Here is a 17,238-nt window from a genome sequence, read left to right on the forward strand (position 1 = left end):
CTGTCACCTTATTTCAACTCAGACTTGTGTCTCATTCCAGCCTTTTCACAACCACATATTCCTGTAAGGAAAAAAACTAAATAAATGCAAAGTCTAATAAGTACATTAAAGAGTGCTCAATATTACTAGTCATCAGGGGAAAGCAAATTAAAACCATAATTAGAAATAACAAATTACTACACAACCACTGAAACAGTTAAAATTAAAAAGAATGAATACAAATACTATTCAGGATGTGGTTGTTGTTCAGTAGCTTAGTTGTCTGACTCTTTGAAACCACATGCACTGCAGCACATCAGAATCCCCTGTTTGTCACTGTCCTAGTTTAGTTCAGTTCAGTCACTCAGTTGTGTCTGACTCTTTACTACCCCATGGACTGCAGCACACCAGGCTTCCCTATCTATCACCAACTCCCAGAGTTTGCTCAAACTCACGTCCATCAAATCAGTAATGCCATTAAGCCATTTCATTCTCTATCATCCCCTTCTCCTCCTTCCCTCAATCTTTCACAGCATCAGGGTCTTTTCAAATGAGTCAGCTCTTCGCATCAGGTGGCCAAAGTACTGGAGCTTTAGCTTCAGCATCAGTCCTTCCAATGAATATCCAGGACTGATTTCCTTTAGAATTGACCAGCTTGATCTCCTTGCAGTCCAAGGGGCTTTCAAGAGTCTTCTCCAACAAAACAGTTCAAAAGCATCAGTTCTTCAGTATTCAGCTTTCTTTAGGGTCCAACTCTCACATCCATAGATGACTACTAGAAACACCATAGCTTTAACTAGATGGTCCTTTGTTGGTAAAGTAATGTCTCTGCTTTTTAATATGCTGTCTGGTCTGGTCACAGCTTTTCTTCCAAGAAACAAGCGTCTTTTAATTTCATGGCTTGCAACCACCATCTATAGTGATTTTGGAGCACCCAAAAATAGTCTCTCACTATTTCCATTGCTTCCCCATCTATTTGCCATGAAGTGGTGCGACCAGACGTCGTGATCTTAGGTTTTTCAATGTGGAGTTTTAGGCCAACTTTTTTCACTTTCCTCTTTCACTTTCATCAAGAGACTCTTTAGTGCTCCTCCACTTTCTGCGATAAGGGTGGTGTCATATGAATATCTGAGGTTATTGATATTTCTCCCAGAAATCTTGATTCCAGTTTGTGCTTCATCCAGCCTGGCATTTCTCATGATATACTTCTCACAGAAGTTAAATAAGCAGGGTGACAGGATACAGCCTTGATGTATTTCTTTCCTGATTTGGAACCAGTCTGCTGTTCCATGTCCAGTTCTAACTGTTGCTTCCTGACCTGCATACAGATTTCTCAGGAGGCAGGTCAGGTGGTCTGGTATTCCCATCTCTTGAAGAATTTTCCACAGTTTGTTGTGACCCACACAGTCAAAGGTTTGGGCATAGTCAACAAAGCAAAAGTAGATGTTTTTCTGGAGCTCTCTTGCTTTTTCGATGATCCAATGAATGTTGGCAATTCAATCTCTGATTCCTCTGCGTTTTGTAAATCCAGCTTGAACATGTGGAAGTTCACAGTTCACGTACTGTTGAAGCCTGTCTTGGAGAACTTTGAGCATTACCTCGCTAGCGTGTGAGATGAGTGCAATTGTGCAGTAGTTTGAACATTCTTTGGTATTACCCTTCTTTGGGATTGGAATGAAAATGCAAAGGAGAAACCCCAGCAAGACGGTAGGAGGGACAAAATGGCGTTTAGAATCAAATCCCATACCCAGCAGAGATAGTCCAAGGGCTCAAACAAAACCTTGTGCGCACCAGGAAACCCCACAGAGACTGTTTGAGTGTGTCCTGCGGAGGCACGGGTCAGCCGTGGCCTGCATCAGGGGCAGGGCCTCTGGGTGCAGCAGACCGGAGTATGGCATAAGCCCTCTTGGAGGAGGTTGCCATTAACCCCACCATAGAGCCACCAGAACTTACACTTACACTTATGCCTAGAGTTTGCTCAAATTCATGTTCATTGAGTCAGTGATGCCATCCAACCATCTCATCCTCGGTCACCCCTTCTCCTCTTGCCTTCAGTCTTTCCCAGCATCAGGGTCTTTTGCAGTGAGTCAGTTCTTCACATCAGGTGGCCAAAGTATTGGAGCTTCAGCTTCAACATTAGTCCTTCCAATGAATTGATTGATTTGATTGAGTGAATTTACTTTATTTCGTTTAGGATTGACTGGTTTGAACTCCATGCTGTCCAAGGAATTATCAAGTCTTCTTCAGCACCAGAGTTCAAAAGCATCTGTTCTTCGGTGCTCAGCTGTCTTTATGGTTCACCTCTCACATTCATACATGACTATTGGAAAAAATCATAGTGTTGACTATATGGACCTATGTTGGCCAAATGATGTCTCTGCTTTTTAATATGCTGTCTGCATTTGTCAGAATCTGGAGCTCATAGTATTCTCCTACCTTTCCAGTAGAAATTTAAATGGTCCAATCACATTCACTCTATGATCCAACAGTTCCACTCATAGATATTTATCCAAGAGAAATGAAAACATATGTCTTCAGACAGACTTGTGTAAGAATGTTTATTGCGATTTTAGTCATAATAACCACAAACTGGAAACATACCAGTGTCCATCACCAGGAAAATAGATAAATAAACTGTATATTTTTTCTATGGAATACGTCTCAGTGGCTTCCCTGGTGGTTCAGCAGTAAAGAATCTGCCTACAATGCAGGAGACTGTAGAGACACACATTCAATTCCTGAGTCAGGAAGCTTCTCTGAAGGAGGGGATGGCAACCCACTCCAGTACTCTTGCCTGGAGAATTCCAAGGACAGGGGAGCCTGGCAGGCTACAGTCCATAGGGTCGCAAAGAGTAGGACATGACTGAAGTGACTTAGCATACACACACACATGCATACTTCTCAGCGATAAAAAAGAACATGGATGCATCTCAAAAACATTATGCTAAAGAAAATGAGCCAGATATAAATAGTGTGTGCTATCTGATTCCATTTAAATAAAGTGCTAGATTAGGTAAAACTAATTAATTAGTGAATGATTGCTTGGTGCATGTGTGTGAGGGGGGTTATTTCATGGGAAGGGGCCACAAGTCCACTTTCTAGGGTGGTGGAAATAGTCGATATCTACATAAAAATGCAGGTGACACAGACACACTCACCTTTCAGTATGAATGGAGCTGTGCAATGAAGATTTGTGCCTTTTACTCTATGGAGATGATTTCAATATACTTCTCATATGGATGCAATGGTTGCATTCCCTGGTGGCTCAGATGGTAAAGAATCTGCCTGCAATGTGGGAGACCTGGGTTCAATCCCTGGGTTAGGAAGGTTCCCTGGAGGAGGGCATGGCAACCCACTCCAATATTCTTGCCTGGAGAATCCCATGGACAGAGGAGCCTGGCAGGCTACAGTCCATGGGGTTGTGAAGAGTCAGACACGACTGAGCAACTAAGCACCCAGCACATGGAGGCAATAGAAAGCCCAGGATTCCACATTAGATTTATAAGACATTTTTCCTGAAATTATCAAATCATTGGGAAACATAGTATAGAGTCCACATGACATATTCTAAAAACCCACCCAAAGTAGATTTTGATACCTCTACATCAGAAATGCCAGCTTTATGATGACTCCACTACTGCTTATGAAGAATTCTACTGCAGAAGGAAGTTAAAAACTGAAAATTGTTGTGATGTGCCTAGTCATTCAGTCGTGTCCGACTCTTTGAGATCTCATGAACTGTAGCCCGCTAGGTTCCTTTGTCCATGGGATTTTCTAAGCAAGAATACTGGAATGGTTTGCCATCCCCTTCTCCAGGGGATACTCTCAATCAAAAATGTGTATATATATTGCAAACTGCCCTAGATATATTTGTTTACAAGGATTTCTTTGGTGTGTATCAATAATCTCAATGTCTAGAAGCAAATGAAGGTTATAGTTGTCCTTCCCAGATAATATTCTAGTTGAATCAGGTAACAGAACCCTCCAAAGATCTTAGGATGTGAGACTGATGGATTTTAGAATCAGGGTATGCAACCAAGCAGGACCCTTTTGGGCCCTCCTGAGACAGACCCCTTCCCCATGCCCTCTGCCTGCCTCTTCTTTGTGGAAAAGCTGTAGTCTCCCAGTCCTCCCCTCAAAAATTAGTGATTGAAAGGATGTGACCAAGCAGTGACAAAAGTAGCAGTTGGGCCAGGAGAACTGTTAACAATTTACACAGATATCAGCCATATGGCAGAACAGAATCTTTAGTTCCTCCCTGAAGTACAAAAATAACAGTGGTGCACATGCTTGAATTGTTTTACAGATACTAAAGCCCCCACTGAATGGAGAAAGTTAACCACACGGTGACAGTAAGCACATAGCCCTCAGACTGGCTGGAGCATGAGGGGTAAAGTTAACCCCTGTGATACTGCCATCCTACCTTACCATCAACAGATCAGAGACCTGTGCATGAGTTGACCATGTACCCTGAAACTCCCGTCCCGCATCTTGCCTTAAAAATGCTTCCCTGAGTGTCCAAAGGTGGTGCTCTGTGACAACCTGGAGGGATGGGGTGGGGAGTATGATGGGAGGGGGTTCAAAACGGAGGGGACACATGTATACCTGTGGCCAATTCATATTGACATATAGCAAAAAAATCATCAAAATATTATAAAGTAATTATCCTCCAATTAAAATAAGTAAATAATTTCTTTAAATGCTACCCTGAAACCCATTGGAGTCCTTTTGAGCATCAGCTGTCCTATTCTCTTGCTTGACCCTTGCAATAAATCTTTCTCCACTCCAAACTCCCGTGTTTCAGTTTGTTTGGCCTCACTGTGCAAGGGATACACTAACTTGGATTTGAGCAACAGATAGAGATTCTTAAGTTCTGTTGAGCACAGCTGAAGTGTTATATATTTCTAGCTAATCACTATATCTTGAATATCACTCATTTCATCAATACAAAATAAAATATAACTTCATTTATGCTAATTTAAAAATACCCTAGAGCTGACCTCAAGTAAAAATAGTTGAAGCTTCGTAACCTTGTGAGTTTTAGAGTCTGGTAAGAGCAGTGGTTCTCAACCATGCAATATGTTCAAATCATCTCTGGGGAGTTTTTAAATCCCAAAGCTGAGGCCATAATCCAGGCCAGTGAAATCAGAGTTTCTAGGGGTGGGATCCAGTCAACAATATTTTTCAAACCTCTCTAGGTGATTCCAATTTATAGTCAAAGAAGAGAACCGCTGGATTAGTCCATGGACTTCTCCAGGCCAGAATGCTGAAGTAGACTTTCCATTCTTCAGGGGATTTTCCCAGCCCAGGGACTAACCCTAGATCTCCCACATTGTAGAGGGATTCTTTTCTTTTTTTGGTTTTTTCTTTTTTCTTTACCATTTGAGCCACAAGGGAAGCTTTAGAACCTTCCGATCTAGCCTCACTGCAGTGGATATTATTGAATAGGTGTTTTAAATGCTGTTTAACTACATTTAAAGGATAAGTAATACACATTATATGCCATACTGTTGATGTTTAAATATTTTTAAGTAAATACACAACATGAAACACATTCCATTTCCTCAATGATAGGAGAGAAACAACAAAACTATAGATACCAAGTAGGTCTATGGCCATACCACCCTGAACGCGCCCGATCTCATCTGATCTCAGAAGCTAAGCAGCGCCGGGCCTGGTTAGTACTTGGATGGAAGATACCAACTAGAACTGACTAGTAATAACCACCACCACCACTCCAGCGTCTGGCACCAGGAAGGGAATTTGGCCGTTTCTGAGTAATGGATCTAGAGAAGGGAACGGCTAGATGCATTTGTATACAGGTGACTAAGACTCTGCACTGAAAATTTGGTTTTTAAGTAATCACATCCTGAGATTGCCTGTAAATAGTAATACATGCCCTGATTCAGTGAAGTGACTATCTCAGCCAGACCACATTGAAGTCAAAGCAGCAAGGTGTATACAATTAGTTAAGACCAGGATGACAAGAGAAGAAAACCTGAAATAGACCAGAGCATTAATAATTCCCTTAGCCCAGCTGGCCAAAGATTTTACTAGTTCCTGATGAGATAACAGAAGATATTTTCAGAACATTACTGCAAGTTATTTGTATTTGTGATATAGAAATAAATTTATGTAAATTGCTGAGTAAAGTGTATATTTTCATGTGATTTGGTGATAGTGTGGATTTCTCTTGCAATCTTTATTTTTTAAACAGTCTGATATATCACAAACTTGGCCCAATCCTAATCAGTTCCCCATCTTAAAACATTCTCTTCTTGAATCTTGATACATATATATATACACATATATACATACATACATACATCTATATGTACGACTGAGTCCCTTTGCTGTCCACCTGAAACTCACAACATTGTTAATCAACTATATTCAAATATAAGATAAAAAGCTGAAAAAAATTCTCCCTTAAAGAATGTAAACCCAGACCCCCAATGCCCTATAAATATTTCTCTTCTGACTCCCCACTTCAGAGTCACTGCTAAGGCTTGTCAAGGTGATATTCATTCCAACTGTAGTTATTTCTAATAAATTTATCTTTAAGAGATTTTATAAAGATATTTTGGTGAGATCAATAGCAACATCATAAAGAATATCTAATCAAGGCTAATTCCTACTTTGGAATGCCATTTATTACAAGAACTCAGTAAATATATATTGATAATGTTTAAGTAAAAACAAATTTAGCAACATAAAATTCCAATCAAATATTGCATAATATTTTTCCCATCCCATTTGTTAATCAAAAGCAGCCTGAGAGGATTTGAGGAGGGAAAAAACGCCTAATCGCATCCCCAAAGAGTTCCTTCGTTAGAATCAGGTCACCTAACGATTATTAGAGATTTACATCCAAATGCTATATTCAGTCACAGTGCTCTGTCCATTATTTCCCTCCCTTTGCAAATGTCATCTTGAAATAATCTATCTAAATGTCATATACACGACATTTCTCTCAAGTCTTTGAGGAACCCTTCCAACTTTCTCTTTATATTTAATTACTCCTTTCTCTCAGCTATGCCTTTGTGTTTACCACACAGTAATATTTGTTTTCATTTCTTTCTCCTTTCACTTTGATCTATTTGAGGGCAGGATCCATGGTATTTATGTCCCTTTAAGGGCTCATCATTGCAGAGTCTAAATATTTAAAAAAAAAACATAATAAGTATTTTTTCAAATATATAACCAGATTTTTGACCCTGTGATTATCTCACTTAACTTCAAACTTTACTTATAAACCCTTGTTAACAAATGACACCTGAGTACTATAATACTTCTGCACGAGAAAAAGCTCCACTAAGATTGGGATACACAGTTATCAGTTGGTTGGAAAAGAAATTCCAGCTAGAACAAGGGCAACTAAAATAGAAACTAGAAAGGTGCCAAAGGTGAGAGTCGACTATTTGGGATTGTTCTGGGGAATGAGAATTTTGTAGAAGTTCTATAGTTTTTGCATTCTTTCTAGGGAAATTTCAAAATTATTTATTTTTGTATGCTTAAATATTTCAGTTAAAAAAATAACTAATAGGTAAGATTCTATCAGGTTCAAAAGAGCAGGATTTGTGTGGGGGGGGGGTGTATTTTCTTGCAGAAAATAAAAATCTATATTGTGAAGTCACATCCTGCATTGCTATTTTGCCTGAATTTCTTCAGAAATATATTCTAGTCATTATATTCCCTATTTAAAAATAGAAAACTTTCTAATGTTGCGTTCTTCAGTGAAAAAAAAAAACTTGTTTTCTCTCTTTTAATGGATCTGAAAAGTAAATGACATATTGAGGTCACTAGGAAAATGAATGTCAAGATTCACATAAGTCAAGATTTACCTAACAAGCCTTCCTTCACCTGCAGTTAGTGAGTGGTTACATGGTATAGAGGGAAGACATTAGCTTTAGTTTCCAAGATCCTGAGATCTAATTAGAAACTTGCAAATTTACCTGGGCAACAATGGACCATTATTTCATGTCTCTGGGTCTCAGTTTCTTCTTTTATTAAATATAATAGTCCCTCTTTTATAGAATTTTCTTGAGAAATACATAAGTGAAAAAGTAAATAGTAGGCAATGAAAATATTTAAGTTGAATTGGAAATGTATTCATAGCAACTCTGTAAATCAGTTAGGTAAATAAGAATTTCACTCACCTATATCATCACTCTATAGATGGGATCATGGAGTTCTGGATTCAGAACCATGAATTGAAAGAAAAACTCTTGGGGAGCATAACTGAGGCAGTGTAAGATTTGACAGGACACTGCAGACAATAAACCACCTCTAACATGAGACCATAGAGGTGTTTCCATATCCACAAGTGATCCAGATCTCTGTTTTATGTCTCTTCTGAAAGAAGGCAAAGTGTTTTTCTCTATCTAGTTCTCACAAAAGAAGTGGGCAGAAATATTAGCCGTGTGACTTTAATGAATATCACATGAACAAGTTTCCTTACACACTGCTTTGGAAATGTCACCAAATCAAAGGTTGCACTTAGAAAGGGCATAAAACTGAACAAGATAACGGGACAATCGTTGCCTGGCACACAAGAGAGGACATCACCTTTGCAGCCAGAAAATAGAACAAGGACACAGTAAGTTTGGTTACTGCACACACAGCCATTACTCAGAATATGTTGATGCACCTGCTTTACCTTGAAAACTGGTTCCTTTAATGACCAAAATTAAATAAGAATAATGAGAAATATATTTTTAAAGTACTATATGAAAATGACAGTAGATATAATGCATAATGTATAATGCAGAGCCAACATACCTACAATCAGAGTCTCTAAAGAAGAGAAGCTTTGTAGTGGGACAGAGTAAATACTTTCAGGCAAAATTATGAAAGGACTTTTCTGAAATTAAAAAGACTTGAATCTATATGTTGAAAGTAAACAACACGCACTAAAGAAATCTGGTTTATGATAATTAAACCAAGACGTATTTTTCCTTAGAATTAAATTTTGCTTCGTAAGAAGATGGCATCACCAATTCAATAAATATGAACATGGGCAAACTCCGGGAGATGGTGAGGAACAGAAAAGCCTGGCACACTGCAGTTCATGGGGTCACAAAGAGTGGGACATAACTTGGCAACTGAACAAATAAAGAAGAAATTCAAATTTTCTCTTAGGGAGAACAAAGATGAAAAAAATTATGGGGACACATTATAGTAAATTAATTATTTGGATTATATTAGCATTCCCCTTTTCTATGCCTTACCCCTTTATCATTTCTAATTTTTAGTATTTATAACTTTTTCTTTCTTTTTAATTGAAGTATAGATTTATAACATTACAGTAAATTCAGGTATATACAATGACTCAAAACACATAGATTATACTCTAAAATTATTACAAAATAATGAATATATTTTCCTGTACTGTACAATGTATCCTTGTTGTTTGTCTATTTTTACATAGTAGTTTGCATCTCTTTCTCTTGATTAGTTTCACAATATTTTAGATATTTTTATAATAAAAAAAAACAGCTTTGGGGGAAAAAAATGGGTTCTTCTCTCAAACAAAACCAAATAAACCTAAACAAAGCACACAGAGGGAAGGCCTAGCATATCTTCCAGGTACTTGTTTTCCCGTTGTTAGGCAGCTGGAAATTCAACTCATGCTTAAAATGCACACTTAGTCATCTACACTTAACACATTTTCTGTGGCCCTAAAGTGCTGTTGATAAACAGTTAGCTAAAAACTCTCACAGATAATAGTTTCAGAACGCCCTTCTGTTTCAAGCCTGTTACCCATGGAACTCTTCCAAGCAAAACAAGCAGCAGGAACTTCAGGACAACCTCTGTGGGGCTCATACCTTACATTCACATGATTCAGCTCTCACTAATTGCCATTTGGCTGCCAGCGCTTTCCCATGTCTCTACATGGTGTTGCAGCAAATACAGTCTACTTTAACTAGGAATCCTGATTTTACTATAACCAACTGTGTGCCTTTCTGCCCTCACCCAAGCTTGAGGCTGAGTACAGTAGGGTGCCAGAATCATTTTTGTATCACTGATGCTTAAAACAGGATTTGGCATCTAATGGGTCCTCAGTAAATATTTGTTGACTATTTTAAGAATGCCATCATTGTCACACTTCCTTTCCTACCAACCCATGCCTTTGTTTATAACAAAGCTCTCGTCTCCAAGTCTTCATTCTGTCTAATAATATTGGGTGGCCAGAAAGTTTGTTCGAGTTTTCCATATGCTATGGCAGAAAAACCCAAATGAACTTTTTGGTCAACTCAATACCTAGATTCTTGAGTGCCTGACAGCAAATGGTAACCCTCTGAATTAAACAAAATCTATAAGCTATGTACCACGCATTCATTCATTCACTTTCGCCAAGTCCCTCACCTACTTTCTCAGTTCCAACAAATATTTATCATCTATTGCCTGAGAATACTGTGCAATATTTTATACAAGTTGGAAAATTGCACAATCATGGCCATTTATAACCAGCACTCTCCAATAAAAAGATAATGACTATCATGAGTGAAAGCAAATGTGCACTTTCAGTTTTTCTAGTAGTTATATTAAAAAGGGGGAAAGGAAAAGGTAAAATTAAGTTCAATTATAAACTTTAACTACATATATGAAAATTATCATTTCAACACATGTTCAATGTAAAACTTATTAATGATAAATTTTACTTTTTTTTTCTCTTATCAAGTCTTCAGAATCTGGAGTGTATTTTTAGCCTTACAGTATGTTGAGTTTGGAAGTGTCAATGACAATGTATAGCTAGTGGTTACCATATTGAGTAGCACAGACCTATAAAATCACCTTCTCATAAAAGAAAGAGAGGACTGTAATACAAAATAAACTAGAATGAATGTGATGTTAAGTTACAATAAAATGAATGTGGCGTTAAGTTACAATAAAACATAGGGCCAAAGAGAGGACCCAATTCTAAGAGGAAGGAAAGAAGTAGGCTCCTCTGGACCTACTCTAACTATTTTCTCTTTACTAAACATGGCATCCTCTCATCTTACTTGCCACTTCATCCTTCATCCTGCATGATACACCCATGACTGTGTGCAGCCACATATCTGTGCAAGTAGTTCAGTGTTTCTTAGAACTAAACATAAATGGATGACACATCTATGTGATTGTAGGCTATATGTAATTGAATATGACTCTCTAGTTTATATAAATCGTGATTTAGAATATATGGGAGGGGCAAATGCAAGATAAAAAGAAGGGGTGAATGAAATATGAAAGACAGGGCCTTATAATGGTGTATACACCTAAGTTGTATACATTCGAAGGTGTATACACCTTCTAATGGTGTATTCTTTTCCTAGTGGATTACCAAAAGGTAAGAGCAGGCAATGAGTAAGATAAAGAGGAACCTAGTTAAAAGGTAAGCCAACTAATTCTGTCTGTCTCCTTCACAGGAAAAAGAATTAGCAGAAATTAATGAGAGTGTTTTCATAGATCTGTTTCACAAATGTCTACTAGTTCTTGACTATCAGGACTAGGTGTGAATTTAAAATGTGGAATTGGAACTCTTATTCCCTATGCTTGGTAGAGGTATTCCTAATGCTAATATTTTCTATCTGGTATAGGCGAGCATGAGGAGATGGAAAGAAAAAAAAAACACAGTGCCAATTTAGGAACCCTATGTAAAATAAATGATAAAAGATTTGGGGGGAAATGCATCAAAACAACACTAAACACATACATAAAGCATTTGCATGGGATGAATTCCTTCATAAAGCAGTTGAGATGAGAACTGTGTTTTGCAGGCTGGGGATTTTGTTTGATTGAAAAGAAGGGAAAGTGACTAAGAAGGGAAAACTTAAGAATGAAACATGATATATCCTAAACAGACTGAAGAGAGTAGAATGGGAAATAAGCAGCTATATACAAAATTAATTGACATCAAGCAAATAAGTGACAGTGAGAAAGACAGGAAATAAAAGAAGCCTGGACTCGAGTTTTCACAGACTCATCCTATGCCCACTGGCTACCAGTTACTTACCTGGTCTCTCTCAGACTAAGTATCCTCATCTGAAACATGGGGCTCATAACAGTACCTGCTCAGTGAGGATTAAATGAGTTGCCATACAATGTGTTTAGCACAAAGCCTAGTACTTAATACACATGTGGCGCATTTCAGTTGCGTTTGTTAGAAAGTCTGAGATAAGAAGGTTTGGAATTTGATAACAAGGGCAGTTAGTTACTGTTGGGAAGTAGAAAGTCTGGGGTAACAAGGTTTGGAATTTGATAACAAGGGCGATTGATTACTGTTGGGAAGTATCATGAGTTATCTTTAATGGAAAAAAAAGATTTTATTTTTATTACCATTTAACAAAAGAAGCTATAAATGAAGGAGTTCAGTGTACAATGTGGTGATCGTCTAAGTGAAAGGCTGATAGAACCCGGGCCAGAGTTGTGCCTGAGTGAAGAAAAAGTGGAGAAGGCAAAGTCATATTTTTCATAATCTGAGATTTTTATAATGAATGAGGTCTGAAAAGAACAAAGAGAAAAGTCTCCCCCTAGTTCACCACGAAGCACTCAGATCACTTTGGGAAGATTTCTTATTATCTCCAAACTTCACTTCCCTCCTCTTTAGAATATAAGTTAAGTGTTAGTGGCTAAGTCATGTCTGACTCTCTTGAGACGCCATGGACTGTAGCCTGCCTGGCTCCTCTGTCCATGGAATTCTCTGGGCAAGAGTACTGGAGAGGACTACTGCTTCCTTCTCCAGGGGGTCTTCCTGACCCAGGGGTTGAACCCAGGTCTCCTGCATTGCAGGCAGATTCTCTACTGTCGGAGCCACCAGAGGAGGCCCAAAACCAAAAGCAGCTGTGTCCTAAGAATGAGCTTTGTGAGATGGGTGTGCGCTGAGGCACACTGCCTGCTGATGGATGATACCTCACCACAGTCCGCTTGGCTCCCCCCAGCACGGGGCGGGATAGCTTCTTGGAGGGCTTAACCATGAGAAGCAGGGAAAGTCTACATGCATGCGCATGTGGCACTCTTTGCCCGAGGTCTGGGGACTTTTCCCTAGGCGCAAACAAGGAGCTAGTCCTCCGTGTGGAGCCTAGGAAACAGGCCTTCAGCACAAAGTTCTTTAGAGTGGGGATAATATGTGCACATAAGCTTCACAGGAACATGAGGAAGATTAAGAGAGTTATTATTTGTCAAGCACTTACACTGGCACATGCTTGGTGCTATGTAAGTACACCCTAGGTGAAGCTGAAAACCACAAATGCAATGCTTTGAAAGCTCTTGGTGTGTGTGCTGAGTCAACTCAGTCGTGTCCCACTCTCTGCTGGCCCCAAGGACTATAGCATGCCAGGTTCCCCTGTCCATGGAAATTTCCAGGCAAGAATACTGGAGTGGGTTGCCATTCCCTCCTCCAGGGGATGAACCCACAGGTCTTTTATGTCTCCTGCGTTAGAGGGTAGATTCTTTACCATTAACACCACCGGGGAAGCCTGAAAGCTCTTTAAGCATTCACTTTTACTCTTCCCAGACATTATATTTTTCAGTCTAAAAAGCAACACTGGGAGGCAGTGCTCCTCCCATTTTAGGGATGAAGAGAGAGTCTTGGAGGTCTGGTCAAACTCACACAGGAAGAGTGTGAGCCTGGAGCCAAAACCAAGCCGTCCGCTTGCATCTGGGCTGTTTCCACTACCGCCAGTGCCCATGATGCCATGAGCCAGAAAACCTGGGAACAGAGATTTGGTAAAGGTACTTAGATGCTGAGAAGGGCTAGTGGCACACTCTTTTGTCATTAGGATTCTTGTTACTTAGATTTTTTAGAATCTAGTTATCAGAGAGTCATTAGAAATGTGGAAATACAGTAAGATCAACCAAATGAGACCAACCAAAGGTTATTTATTCAGAGCTTGCTATAGCAACAGAGTCAGCCAGCAACACCTCTGTTTTTTAGAGAACCTCAAAGGCAGACAGAGTGGAAAAGTTTTATTATGAGAAAGAGATGGCTTCCAGATTTGCCCTGATTGGAGGTGGCTGGCAGGGGAAAGCATAGATGAACTAATTCAAAGAAAGGCATCCTGTGTGACTGGTTAGGCATACATAGTTGACTTTCTCTGGTTGGTCCTAAGTCAGAAGAGGGGACAAAAATTAGGGAAGTTATTAATCAAGCCCTGGCTCTATGGGGTCGATTGTTACAGGAGTTATTACTGCTAGAGATAGTGGTTTGTTTTAGATAGTGAGGTCACGGTCCTGGGCTGGTCACTGTAGATATTGGATTGGTTTCTCGGGCCGGTTGCTGTAGACTGTGGGTTACAGTCCAGTGTTTACAGATAGCCTGGCCATTGTATGCATATTCAGCCTTTGAAAAGTCATCCAGTTGAAACCCCAATGTGAATAGTTAATCCCTGACCATTATGGAGTATAAAGGAGAACTCCAAAATACAAGATGGCCAGTTTCGTCTGAGACAGCTGGCCAGTGTTTTGAGGTTTTAGTCATTAATACTCACAAAAGTGTGTGTACTACTAATTTCTATTACTTGGTTCAAGGTCTGTGTTCTGAAGGATAATAAAACCTCAGAGAGTACATAAAACTCTCTGATGGCCTATCCCTCAGCAGACAGACCTTGTATTAAAAGGAAGAAATGTAACCTCTGAATTTATAGTCATCCTGGTGTCACACCCTAATCCCACTATTTCTACATCTCACAGACAACCTTCTGCTCAGACCAGTTGCATATTTCATAGCAAATCACCACCTCCATGAGGCTGGGCTAAATATAAACCTGGATACCAACAGTAGGACAAGATCTATTCATCTATTTCTTATTTGAGGAAAAAAATCTCAGAAAAAAAATTACTGTAACCTGTACCAGTCACCAAAAGACACCTTAGACAGGTGCATAGGATTTGAATAAAATTTCAACTGATGAAACAGTATTTCTTTAATTTCTTTCCTAGGAGATATTCTGCTCCCTCCTTCTCCTCTGCCCCAGACTTTAGTCACAGAAAATTCATTTGCTTTTATTAAGAACATGTACTATTTCTCCTTCTAATAGTTCCAAGATGAAGAAGCGGCACCAGAGAAAGACAGATAAATGGCTCTTTGAGTTTGTTTTTCTTGACATTGTTGAAGGGAGGGGCAGTTCTCTCAAAGCTTTTATCTGCTTACTTGGATGTAGTGGAGAAAGAGAACAAGGGAAGTCAGAGAACAAGTGAACAGGCTCTGCACCCACCAAGGGTGTGTTACCTCCTGATTGTCCTATAGGAACACTGCACTCACTTTCTCTGGTCTGGCCTACTGAATTGGAAGACAGTTCTCACTAAGCAGAATAGATCATTTTCCCCAGTGTGCTCCTAACTTATTTCAACCTCAAACATTTTAGTTACCACTCTATCTGCCCAGCATAAGAGGATTCCAAAATAAACTTGTCTTATGCTACTTCCAAAGCAAATGACTATATACTCAACAGCATGACTTCCTATTACAATATTCAAATACACAAACCCATATGTGTAAACAATACCTCCACCAAGCCCTTGAAACACATGTGTAATTATTATAAAATGATGTGAAGTCATTCACCTTGGGTCAAAGCGGGAGGACAAGTCAGATGTCAAGCAAATGAGAATCTTACCAATTTACTACCACCCTATCATTAACCACAATGAGAAAAATGGAGGGCTCAACCACTTGACAGATAAAAACCATATGGAGAAACTTTGTCTTAAAGAGAAATCCTATCAGCCTCTTCCCCTTGGCCAGAAAGAGTTCAACTGGTCTTAGATACAATCAACAAATGCAACATAAATCTAGTAATAGCTGTTGAGGGAAAAAACAATAATGCAAGATAATGGATAGAAATCAGCACATGAAATGCTATATTTCATTCTATGCTGGTGGCAGATGGCCAGCTCTCTACCAAAGATGCCTGTTGTCCTTCCATGGTGTTGAGTTGCTTCTGGAAAACATTTACCCAATCAGGGCCCTTTGTATTTAGATGAGGCCACATGACTGGTCCACACCAATGGCATATAAGCCAGAGTGAGTCACTTGCAGGCTGAAGTGGTTAAATAGTAAGTGTGGCTTCCTTGCCCACTACTCTTTCCTCATCTCCTGGCTGAAGCTATAGGACTCTTAGGTCTGCAGGGGAAGGGCAAAGTCAGGGGGGAGAACAAGCCGGAGTCGCGGAATCACTGTGTGGAAAGTCATCCAAAGCATTTTATATGGACTATATGTGTGAGCAAGAAACATATTCCTATTGTATTAACCACTTAGATTTCAGGGGTTTTTTTTTTTATTACAATTGCTTGCTCCTGTTATTTTTTATGTTACTTCTGCCAACCATCTCAAAATATAATTGACACATAACATTGCATAAGGGCTTCCAAGGTGGCTCAGATGGTAAAGAATCCGCCTGCAATGCAGAATACCTGGGTTTGATCCCTGGGTGGAGAAAATATCCAACTTAAGTGTATAGTGTGATGATTTAATACATGTGTGTATTGTGAACATGTTTACCACAATGAGGATAATTAACACATCCTTCACTGTACATAATTACCATTTTACTGTTGTTGTTGTTACAGTGAGAACTTTTAAGACTACTCTGACAACAACATTCAGCTATATAATACAGTATTGTAAACTGTATTCCCCACGCTATACATTAGATCCAGAACTTACTCATCTTACTGAAAAGCCAGATCCTGATAGAATCCCGTGTTTCTTTGTTGCAATTGTACTACTGGTCCTTTCTCTACCTAATTTAAGTCCCAGATAGATTCTCTCATCTTGCATTTACAAAACAGAAACAGGCCCAAACACACAGAAAACAAGCTTTTGTTTACCAAAGAGGAAAGAGGGGAGGCAGAAATTAGGAGTTTGGGATTAGCAGATGCACACTAATATATATAAATAGATAACAAGATAGCACAGGGAACTGTATTCAATGTCTGGTAATAAGCCATAATGAAAAATTATATATATATATATATATATATATATATATATGAATCACTCTGCTATAAACCAGAAACTAACATAACACTTCAAATCAGCTGAATACTTCAACTTAAAAAAATAAGGATGATATGATCTGTTTTGCCTTTTCAAAAGATCACTTTGACTGCAGGATGGAGAATAAGTTAGAGGCCAAGTAAAAGGTAGAGCAATGATCCTGTCGAGAGATGACTTGCTCTAAATTAGAGAGCGGCAGAAACACTTGATAAAGAAGCTTGTGGTACTAAAGACAGGACATGGTGAAGAAGAGCCAAGGATGGAGATTTCCAAATGCT

This window comes from Muntiacus reevesi, chromosome 1 (genome assembly GCF_963930625.1).
Source record: "Muntiacus reevesi chromosome 1, mMunRee1.1, whole genome shotgun sequence".
NCBI lineage: Eukaryota > Metazoa > Chordata > Mammalia > Artiodactyla > Cervidae > Muntiacus > Muntiacus reevesi.